At 31.0% G+C, this 13,136-nt stretch overlaps 1 pseudogene; it reads right to left on the reverse strand.

Moving 5' to 3' along the window:
• Positions 1-102: 102 nt before the first annotated feature.
• LOC119572123 lies at positions 103-6,012 on the reverse strand (annotated as a pseudogene).
• Between the last annotated feature and the right edge of the window lie 7,124 nt (positions 6,013-13,136).

Here is a 13,136-nt window from a genome sequence, read left to right on the forward strand (position 1 = left end):
AACTACAAGGCTATAACAGAATGATTCATACAGGCACTAAGGATGACTTTCACTGTTGGGTCCACACACACAAAAAATCTCAAATGGAAGGATATCTTTTACCTGTCCTGCAATCTTTGATGATGCTTTTGCTGATAAAATGGGGCATGTGGGCTGGGACTTCCTTGCCTGGTAGCCAAAATTTCAGAGTTATAGAGGCGGTTTACATAAAAGTAATTGCTCAGCAAACATGTCCAACAGGTGCCTTTTAGAAGCCTGAAATCTTCTGGAGACCAGGGGCATACGTTGACCTCGAATAAGTGGTGATTGAAAAGTTCTCTTTTTCCCATGGAAGGTTTCCTTTGTAGGAATCTATGGTACCATCACTTACGTTTTTAGCCTCGTGTTCCTTATTTGGATGCAGTTTCCCCATACCATCACCTCTTCCTCTGAATCCATGTAAGCGTAATCATCATCAAGAGGTGACCAAAGAAGATCCCTTTGAATTCTTATATTGGTTCTTTCTTTGGTTTCATGTACTTTTGGATGAGTCATATAAGTCTTTGTTTTTTTTTCTGATTAATATTTTCTTTCAAGACTCGTGAGGTATTCACTTCATTACTTTTCCTTTCGGGACTCTGCTCTGCTTTTTTCCTTTATCAGGAAATTCATATTTCTGATTGAACAAAAGCTCATGTCCTACATTTTCTTCCTGAATTTTGATATGAGGCCAGACTTCTTTCTCTTGAAACCATTTTGTGTAAGCCTCCATCTCTAAGAAAAAGTTTCTAAATGCAAGATGGCCTGGACCAGAGGCTGAGGAGGTTTGAGGAATAAACATTCACTAGACCATACCTATATTCCTCAGTGCAGTTGCCTTCAGCTTCTTGCCCAGTACCTTGGGTGAGACCTCCTCATATGTATAGTTTTATTACTATGACTGGGTTTTTCAGTGGTGTTTTTAGTAAACTTTATCCACTTCTGTCTTATTCACAATGGTATTCCATTTCATTGTCAAAAAATACTGAAAGAAAGATGAGATTTTAGTTAGTAAAACGTTAATGGCAGAAATTTAAAATACCCTAAATGAAAACCTTGCCCAATATTTCAAAAAAAAAAAAAAAAAATTGTTACTAATTCTTTGATATCAAACCCAAAAATAAAAAATTACACACCATTTCAGAATGGTCTTTGCTACTAATATTAAATTCAAGCTGCAGGTTGTTGTCAAATTGTTTCTTCAGGAAATGAAGAGTACTTTCTGCGCTTTTATTCACTGCCAAGCTTTTGAACACCACCGTGCTCCGTGTGGCGCCCATCAATGGTCTTGTTGGGCATTAGAAGTGTGAAATATTCATCCAGCCATAGATATACCCGCAGATGCATATGATAATTTTTTAAATAAGTGGTAAATACAAAAGCTTCTGCAAATTCAACACACATCACCAGTTAGCATGGTAGACTTACTTAATAAAAGCAATAACAAAATCATTAGAAAACAGACCTAGCAATACAAGGGAAAAAAAAAACATGATTAAAAATACATGTAAAAAACAATAGCAAAAACACATAAAAAAATAATAATTAAAAAATGAAAATAAAAAAATAACAAAAACAATAACAATAACAATAACAATAAACAATACAATAACAATAAAATAAAATAATAAATAATAATAATAATAAAAAAAAAAAAAATAATAATAAAAATAATAAAATAATAAAAATAAAAAATATTTTATAATAAAACTATTCATTTTTAAATTTCCCATTTTTTTAATTTAATACTTTCGTAGAACTATCCCTACTTTTGGCAAAATTTTGTGATATTTGATGAGTTGGAACAGTAATTCTGCAGCTTTCTCATATTTTCAACCCACAATCTCCCCCATCAATCCAAAAGCTGAACATTGCATGCCTGGAAAAATAAAAAGGGAGTAAAAAACACCAAATTATTATTGATGATGATGGTGATGATAAAAACATAAAAACTATTAACAATAATTAATCTAATCATTTTAAACATCTCTCATCATCCATCATCTCATCATCATATCTTATCATCATCTCATCATATCCATCATCATCATCCATCATATCATCATAATCATCATCTCACTCATTCATCTCATCTCATCATCTCATCTATCTCATCTCAATCTCATCTCTCATCATCATAATTATATATATATTATATATAAATAGTAGTAGGTAGTTAGTATAATATATATAAATAATAAAATAATAATAAAAAATATAATAATAATAATAATAAAAATAATAATAATAATAAAAAATAATAAAAATAATAAAAAATAATAATATAATAATGGAAAAAAAAAACTCCAAAAATAAAAAAGTAAAGAAAACTTCATGAAAAATACATTCTATCAATCAAAATGCACCGTATTAAAAAACCAGCAAAAATTTAAACCAGAACAAAAAATCACATGACGCGACTTGTCAGCCAACCCAAAAATCAAACACGAAGGCGCAAGAAGTCAGGGGTGTATCCCCTCCAAAATCATAATCCATGTCAAGACCACTCCACGCCCCTTTCCTCCCTGCAATCACCCCCGTCCCCCCAAAAAGCACTCGTGTTTCTAGGTGTCACAGATCCCTCCCAAAAACCCGGGGCCCCGGGCAGCCAGAGGAGCATTCGGGGAGGGCATGATAATAAACCGAGAGAGAGATACAGTGAAAATCTGACTAAAAAATGGTTTGGAATGGAAATTAAAAGTTATGTACAAATTCTGTTTAGTTTTTTTTTCTTTAACATTGGTTTAAAAAACCCCCCAAATTCACAATGGGGGCCAGCAAGTGCCAGCGGGAGTTGTGAAACATTTTTTTGGGATAACTCTTTTTTTCAATGTGATTTTGAAAAAGCTGAACCATGGAAAAAAATAAAAGCAATAACAATAAAAGATAAAATTTTAAAGGTTCACTACTGCTTTCTGGCTGATCATTTTTAAAAACACAATCATAAAAGGGTTTACCTTTGTTGAAAAGACCCATAAAGTATGAGATATTCTACAAAAACACAAATTGTACTCATCAGATACCTGCTAATGTTGTTTTAGGGGTATATTGAAAATTTCTTCGTTCAATTTTTTACTTACAATTAAACCCCCAAAACTAAGAAAAAAATATGCCTACGTGAGCACTGCTTGTTAAATAAAAACCCCAAATTATTGTAAAAAATAAAAAAACACAAGTCAACTACACCGCATTTTTACTCTACAATGAAAAAAAAAAATAATCTTAAATCCAAAAACGGATAAATAATTCACCTTGTAGCCTGTTATGGGGTAGAAATCATCGGCCCTACTTCTGATCCAGCATACTCATCATTCAAGTACAGGAAATTTTTTAGAAGTCCTGGAATCCTGGAATGAGTATTTAAAAAAAATAAACTACCCCAAAAAAAACAAAGTAAACATAAACACAAATATATCCCATGTGGAATAAAGAACAGCAAATTCAAGAGATCACAAAATGAATAAAAGCATTCATGCCACACAAAGTTCATAGGTTGCAACGATGTTGAGCATGGACTAGCAAATTCAGGAGATCTGGAATGTTGGCATGAGTTTTATCACCACCTATTATTCATTTCCTGGTGCTGAACTATTATATAAGAAGGATGCAATCCTGTACTCTAAATAATTTGTTGTAGAATACTGCAAAAGGCTTTCTTAAAAGGAGATTGCAAAAGAATTACTAACCAGAACATTGCAGAACAAATCCTTACCTGGGTGGGGACTTTAAATAGTGGAGATGAGAAAAGTAGGAAGGTCACTTTTATTAAAAAAGATCTGGTCATGAGTAATGATCGTAAGCCGTGAATGATCTAGGTTCAGCCAGTAGGGAATCTGCCATTAGTCACTAGAAAAATTTTTCTTACCCAAGGGGCATACTTCTCTAAAGATCGAAGTGAGTAACGCAGCTCCATGGAAGTTTTTTACAGCATCAATATTGAAAGCATTTGGTTACAAAGCACATGAATACATCAGTAGCCCTGTCTAAGATATATTTCATAAACCAAAGAGCATATATCTTTAAGCCCATGAAATTAAAAGGCAAATACCATATGTGTCAGCATATAAGGGTACTGTATGGTTAAACAGTTCTCCCTCCCTTTTTTTCTATTCTGTAAAATTTCCTGCATCTCCCCTCTCCCCTTTTTTCCCGTCCACTTTCATGGCAACAGTAACTTGATTTCTCCACAGTTCAATTATCATGAGGCATACCAGTATAAGACTTACGTTCCTGCTATGTAAAGGCTCTACAAATTTCACTGCTAAAAACTGGTTATAAAGAAAGATGAAAATCGATGCCTTTATGTGGCTGGGTATAATCTTTTAAACCTTAAATTCGGCTTATATTTCTGACATAAATGGCATCCCCTTTTGTCATGTGCCCTCAAGTAATACTTACTTCATTTTCTCAAATCTATTTACATCCACTTCTTTTAATTGATCTTCCCTTTTCAGGCTGCAACATTAACATAGCCTGCCTCACTTTGAGTGTTTTGGAAGCCATCACTGTTGACAGCTGTCTGCAGAAGATGGGAGATGAGATCTTCATCTCTGCATTCCACTACCTGAACAGCATTCGCCTCTGACACTGTGCACTACATGAAGACACAATTTTAGAAACTACAATAGGTAAGTTATGTTTATAATTCAATTCTACTAAACAGAAAAATAAATTAAGAAAACAATTTGAAGTATGAAAATGTTAATATTTCCAAGGGGACCCTTAGAATGGCAATGAAAAGGCGAGTCGTGGCAAGGCAAAGTGAGGAGAGGAGAGTGAGAGGAGGACAGCAGACAAGGAGAAAAAACAACAAAAGTACCTCGACTCACACTGAAGTGATATCAGGATGCTGGGGAAAACAAAACTTGAGAAGTGAAACATGAGGTATTGTTGTGCCCCAGTTACTAGGGCTGCGTGTCGCGCTTCACACCCCAGCCCCCCCCAACATCTATAAAGTAAAAACCCAGCAATGTATAATTCATAACAACAGGCGGGGAAGACAGAACTTTTTAAAACATTAATTTTTAATGACCATATTCTTTCTTAGTTTATATCAAGTCTAACACACATTAAGATGATTTTAACACTTTGCCATCTGGTAAGTTACTGTAAATCAAATAAAACATACACTGTCAGAGAGTTTCATAACAAAATCTAAATTCAGTAATGACTTTTCATAGACAAAACCTGAAGTCCAGTTATGCTTGTTGGGCTGTGAATGATTTCCAACAGCTCAGATAATTTGACATTACTGTGCTACTGAATTTTCATTAAGATACGGACGATGGTGAATTTAAACGAGTATTATATTATGAGAGATACTGTGATGCCCAAAACTTCAATAATGGAAGGAATTGATAAAAGGGAAATGATTTCGATAATGTAGGTTCTCTGAAAAAAAGATAAAAATATATAAATCAAATTAAATCTATTGAGAGAACTGTAGATAATAAACAAAGAATATAAAAAGAAGAAGAAGAAGAAGAAGAAGAAGAAGAAGAAGAAGAAAAAAGAAGAAGAAGAAGAAGAAGAAAAAGGGAAAAGAAGAAGAAGAAGAAGAAAAAAAGACAAGCATTTTGTAAATGACCTTTTTGCAAAGGGTCAGAAGAAAATAAATTTTCAGGTAAAACATAATAATGTACTGGACTGTGGGCGGGTCAATCAATGATGTACTTATATTCAAGATTCCATTATCACTGGTCTGCTTCAAGGCATGCAATGGCATGTACATACATGCCACTGGCAGCAAGCCAGTGTACCTCTTCAGCAACCCATACGACACATCACTACCCTCCTCTATACATAAACAAAAAATATTATATGCATATCAAAGTAAAATACTTACAGCAGACTAATATAAGGAGCACGACACAATGAGACAAGGGGCAGGAGTCCTGAAAGGCCATTTGCCATAGCCTGCAATCCCTGTATTAAATCTGGGTCTGTTCCATTGACCCGGGTGTAGACCACATCAATTGGTAAACCATTTGACATTCGGAAAAAAAGAGATTTTAGATAGAAATGGAGACCCAGTCATTATCAAATTGCTGTCAAATTTCACATCTTTTGGCATAAGAACAAAAATAAAATTCTAGAACAGGACTAGGTCAACTTTCCAGATATGGAATTCAAGTTGTCTAAATATTTGTTTTCAAATTCATCCATTTAACTGAAACTGGACCAACGCCCTTCAAAATTATAATGCAATGACGTGAACAGCCCGTTTAAGGGTAGTTAATCTTTTTCTTTGAAAAAGAAAACACAATCTCATGTTACATAAAGTTCTAAAATTTAATTTATCTCAAATGGTATTTTTTATATATAAAAAATTTCAAACCTTTATGGGCTAATTTTTTGTAGCCTTCACAATAAAAGAAATTCTGATATAAATTTATATCCAAATACAGAAAATTATAAAAAATGGCAAAGGGAAAAAAAAAAAGTAAAAAGTTGCAGCACATTCATGCAACAGAAGAGATGAAAAACTTACTGTTTTAATAAATTTTCATTTTTTATTTTGTCTGTGAAGACATTAGGGATCTATGGGCAGCTAAATCTATTGTTCCTGCAAAGAGATGAAAGAATCCATGAGCCTTTAAGGAAATCGCTTTCAAAACTTGAATGAAAGAAGAAAAAAAATAAATGGTAAAAGATAAAGGCAAATACAGTTTTATCCTAAGCTAATAACCAACATTCCAACTGATAGAACTTTTTTTGTAGTACATAAACACATTATAAACATGTAGAAGATTTACTTATTTGCATACAAGTACCCATTAATACATCAAAATAAGGATATAAAAAAATTTTTGGGACATAAATATAATGGAACAATATAAACAAAATATTGATATGAAAAATGAAAAAATTTAAAAACATAAAAAAAAATAAGTGAACTACTGCAGGTTTTTCCTTAAATTCCTGCAACACAAATTAAAAAAAGTACAGTGAGAAGAGGCCCAAAGGGAACCAAACCCCCATTCAGATCTTAGACACAGCGCGCGGCTTCACTCACCAGCCAATGCCCACACCAGAATCCGATGGCAAACACGGAGCTGAACACACAAAGAATAACGGCAACCAGTGGGGGCGGATGGGTTAGTACCGCATCCAGCACCCCATCGCGCCCCCATTTCCAGAGGCTGCGCATATTTCAGCTTCTGAGACTGTGGTTTACAATTACTATGAAGACCTGATGTCATTGCTGCGGATATCCTGCTGGTAAAAAAATAAGGGTCTTAGTATACTGGGGTCTTGGGGGGTAAAAATTTTTAAAATTTAAATAATCTCAAATATATATAATATATATATATATAATATATAATATATATATATTATATAATATATATATAAAGATATATTAGTATATATATAATATATATATAGAAATATATTTTATTATATATAAAATGAATAATAATATATATATATAAATATAAATTATATATATATAAATTTATATATAAAATATATAGATATATTATATATATAATATTATATAGGGTATTATAATATAAAATAATATATATATATAATATATTCAATGAATATATATAATATATAGATATAATATATAATATATCTATTTTAGATATTAATATGGATATTCATAGAATGTATATAGATATGAATAGTTCAATGAAATATATAAAAGATATAGAAGATATAATATATATTATTAGATATAATATATATATATATATATTATATATTAGAAAAGAATATATATATATAAGAATATATAATATATATATCAGATAATAAAGATAAATAGATATTATATAGATACTATATAGAGACAAGATATAATATTAATAATATTCTGAAAATAATATAAATAGTAGAATATATAAATAATAAATAATAATAATATATTCTATATAAAATATAATAAAGGATATTGAAGAAATTCATATATAAGATAGCATAAGAATATAGAAAGATATATAATTATATAGATATTTTTATAATTTTATATAATTATAATTTCAATAGATAATATAATATAAATAAAATATAGATAGTATATATAAAATATATATATGGGTAGATATATTTATATATTATAATATATATATAAATTTTAGATATTCATAATAGATATATATTATAGATATAACAAAAGATAGATATATTATATATATTTTACATGTTAGAATTATATATATGATGAATTATATAAATATATATAGAATATAGTATGATAAATATATTTAGTCATATAATAAAAGATAAAAAAAATATATATAGATATAAAAAAAATATATATATAAATATATAATTCATATAAATATAATATTAATAATAATATAATTATATATATATAAAATATATAATATAATAATATAAAATATATATATATATAAATATATCATAGAATATATATATATAATATAATATATATCTATAATATAATATATATAATAGAATTAATTATTTATATAAAATATAATATAAATATATGATATATAAAGAAGTATCACAATACCAAACAAATATAAAAAAAAAATATAAAAAAAAAAAATATATACATAAATATATAGATATAGATATATATAAGAATATAAAGATATATATAATATTATAATATTAATTATATAATTTTAGTATAAGTATATATATATATATTATATATATATATAGATATAAATATATAATATTATAAAATGATATAATAATATATATATAATTATATATAGATAAAATATATATAATTATAATAAATAACAGCAACATAAAACAAACACAAAAAAACAAAAAAAAAAACATTAATAATAGTAATATATTAATATATATATATATATATATATATATGTCATAAAATAAAATTATATAATATAAATAAATATATATTTTTCATATATATATAAGATATATAATATATATAATATATAAAATATATATAGAAGATAAAAAATATATTATAAATCACACATAACACACACACACACAACAAAAACACACACACACACACACACACACACACACAACACACACACCACACCCCTATATATATTATAAACATATATATTATAATATATTATATATATATTATTATATATATATATATGATATATATATATATATTATATATAATATATATATATATATATATATATATATATATATTAAAAGATATTTAATAAAATAGTATATATTATATATATTATTATAATATATACTATATATATTATATCTTAATATATATTTTATGTATTCATAGAGTATTATATATATATATATATAATATATATATATATATTAATAATTAAATATTATTTATATATATAATTAATATCATATAATAATATATTTATATATATATATATTATATAAATATATATATAATTATATATATATATATATTAAATATATATTATATATATATGTATGTATATATTAATATGTATGTGTATATAGATAGATTGAGAAGAATATTTATCAGACATTTATGTAAGTGAGCAACAGGTCTCAGATGTCAGCGGGAATTCTTTAGTCCCATGTCATACATACATGATATGTAATTTTGCTGGTGCAAATCAGACAAAGTCAATAAATTTAAAATAACATCTTTTCCCAAAATACATCTCCACTGTGAAGATATTCATTCAAATTTAATACCTATTTCTGATTTTTTTTTGTGAAGAAACACTGTTTGAAAATCCAAGTTATTACTATTCAAAATAAAATTAGTCTTTTCTGTATGGACATTAAAACTTTCATTTCTGTTTGAGTACATACTAGTACTTACAACAAAATCTTAGAAATATAATTAACTATCAAGACAGCATTTTTGAGTCATACTTTAATAATTATTTTTTAAAATTCTAATACATCTCAGTTCTATTTGCCACATAAATCTCACTCCCAAAAATATAGATTTTAGTAGTGTTGCTGATCATGTTACCTTCAAGTGTTGTAATTCATAAGTGAGAGGCTATTTAACACTTACAGAAAACTAAACTTGTATTCTGGCAAGCATTAAGATATGTGGGATTTGTTTATGGTGTAAAATATTTCTTTACTTATAAAATCTCATTTTTTTTTTATTAATCTCAGCTACTCTTTTAATTCATAGCCTTTTTATACAAATTCAAAATTATAATTTTTTGGAGGATTGAATGTAAACAGCAACCCCTTTTGGGGAAAAAACTACCATGAACATAAAAAAAACAAATATTTGATAAGAAATGAACAACTTAGTAACTAACTGTATAGAAAAAAAATAACAATACAGGGCCTATCTATGTTGTGCATCCTCTGTACTCTGGCAAAGGCCACAAACCTCCAATACATATATACAGGAAAACAGAGAACAGAGTTATTCCTAATTTGACCATACATTGCTTGGGAAATAAACAAGCCTCATCTTACTAGTATGTACATATTGGGAACGTGTGTTCCCTGTCATTAAATACTGTGGCCACAGCATCTTCCTATTGCTACAGCCTAATTACCAATCAGCATGGCCTCTAAGACTCTTAGCAACCCTGGCCAGCAAGTCATCATTACAAGAATATGAGCTAAAGCTTGTAGATGCTCTAAAGCAATTTTATTTTCCAAGGCTTCAAGCCAAGCTTTCCCTTGACAAATATAAAAGGTGGAGGTTTGTTGGCCTTTTGCCAGAAGCACAGAGGCCATAGCAAATTACTTGATGAGGGACTATTATTGTTAGACTTTCGATAGTAGGCCTTCCATCACATATCACAGCAAGTTTTTTGGTGATTCTGACACCCAAAAAATAATTCCAAGCCACTAGGGGCATCACTGAGACAATTACAATTTTTCTATCAATAGGGTTGCTTGATGTGTGCTATATGGCCCTTATATCTTTTATTTCTCATTTCTGTACAGCCAAAATTTTGACTTCTTTTTTAAAACAAGGGGGTGGGGGGCTTTGATCTCATTGCATCTAGAAGCTACAACATTGAGAATTTCATTTCAACAACTTTAAACTATAAAAAAATTTTTATTATTTTTATTCTCCTGGATTCTGAATTCAATATCTTCCTCGTTTAATCAGGTAGAAACTGAGGGCTAATGACAAACAAAAAATTAAACTCCACAAGTCAAAAATTAATACCATAAACAAGCATAATACACATTACTACAAAACACCACAAAAACATTTTTCCCCTACAAGAAGTCCACACAAATGACTCATCGTGCATAATACAGACATAATATCCTATAATATCCTATAAAATCGTTTTTAACCCACCGCTGACACATCCCAATAACGCTAACAAAGTGGGCAGTCTAAATCACTTAAAAAATGACATGAAAACAGGAAACTTGTTGCTCCTCCTGACACTTAGTTTTTTACACGAGAACACGTAAACACAGACTGACGTAAAACAACTTGCACCGACATACGAAACTACGGTATAACTTAAGCAAAGAGGGGAGTTCGTCAAATACCCCAATTAATGAGATGCCGACTCTCTGTTATCTCAAAAGGAAGAGATAAGACAAGGTGGTTGGAACAAAAATGCAACCGGTTAGTAACCACGTGGAAAGTGCAGCGGCGGCCCCCTCTCCGTCAAGGTCTACTAACCTGTGCAAACACCTGCGCCCGGGGGTCCGTGGTTTTCTTCTTTTCTGTTTCTTGGTTGTTATGAAGATTGATACAGTGGGGATCTATGGGTCGACATACAAATTTACAGCATTTACTGAAATGGATTTTTTTTATAAACTTATTTACCCCCCACCCCCTCCTCCTCTTAATTAATGCCTGCCAGGGGGTCGCTGGTTTTCCTCCGCAACGGGAAACAGCAGGGACGTGATCTCACCCCCCTAGTTGGAATCAAGGTTTATATATGGATATAGCCCTTGGCTGGAATATCCTTCCCCGTCCACCCCCCTTCGGGGTGAGTAACTGTGGAAGGAATAAAAACTGTTCTTAGTTGCTAACCCCTTACATCTCTCTGACTGAGGTTTTATCTACCAACATGTGTCCTATCCCTATGCGCGGCATCCATGAAATGCCTGAGGTCTTATAAAAGGCCGTAACATCTATGGGGGTTTTTTTAGTATAGCCCTCCATAGACTAAGGCCGGAGAACCATCTCCGTTATCAGCGTCGCCCCCCAGATCCAATCTACTTCAGTTTTCAGAGACGCTGTGGTGTGTGTGGACAGGCCTCTTCATTTAACAATGAGGATTTAGACTAGCTTTCCCTTTAGAAGCCCCCCCCCCCCAAAAAAAAAAAGGAAAGAAGGAAAATTAATTAAAGATTGTTTTTTGATGAAAAATGAGTTTGCCTCGAGAGTGCCTTCTCGGGAAATGAAAGTCAAGCAATGAGACTTTTTAAAAAGATGAAAAGGTCTAAATGGTATTACTGTTATAATTGAAAATATTTACACGTCACCAAAAATGAAGTCAAATCACCAATGCGCACCGGGGAAGAGGAGAGAATGGGATGGAAGAGGGAGAGGAAGAAAAAGATTTAGATAGTTAGATAGAGGGGGTGTATATATAGTGGTACTAGTGGAAAAATATTCCTAAAAAATCAAAAGTGGTCGGAAGTATAAAAAAAATCACATGTAAAAACGCGACGCATTTCCCCACATTGTTCATGCAAGCTCAAGGATCCGTTGACGATGCCCGAGGTCAAGGTAGATTTTTCATTTGTAGGAAACGCTGGAGGCCACAGTGTGTCACGTGGCTCGACTGAATGGCGATCGTTTATTTGCGGCGTTCCTAGGCGCGCAGGGATTCGGACATTTTAGAAGGGACGAGGAAACAGTATATCAGGAATCTTGATGAGGAGGTCGAAGGCCATTTTCTTTTTATAAATAACCTTCGCCCTGCCTGCAAAGCCCTGAGAAGGGGTTAACACCAACACCTCTTAGACGACTGCAGTCCGCTCTGTGGATGGGCGGGTCATCTAGATGTTTAGGAGAACCTGTTTTAGTCGGTACATGCTTGTGGCGTAAAATCGTAGTCACAGAGTTTTACTTACCCTGGTAGTGTAAAGCATGCCTCTGGAATGTCAGACCATGATATCAGTTGATGGATTGGCCAAGTAGCAGGTGCCATGAACTCGGTCAACTAGAGTATTTGGAGATGCCGGTACCTGTGCAAAAGGACCAAGGTACGTTCGGCCTGATACTGCCA

Source organism: Penaeus monodon, unplaced genomic scaffold (assembly GCF_015228065.2).
Source record: "Penaeus monodon isolate SGIC_2016 unplaced genomic scaffold, NSTDA_Pmon_1 PmonScaffold_9732, whole genome shotgun sequence".
NCBI classification, from domain to species: Eukaryota; Metazoa; Arthropoda; class Malacostraca; order Decapoda; family Penaeidae; genus Penaeus; species Penaeus monodon.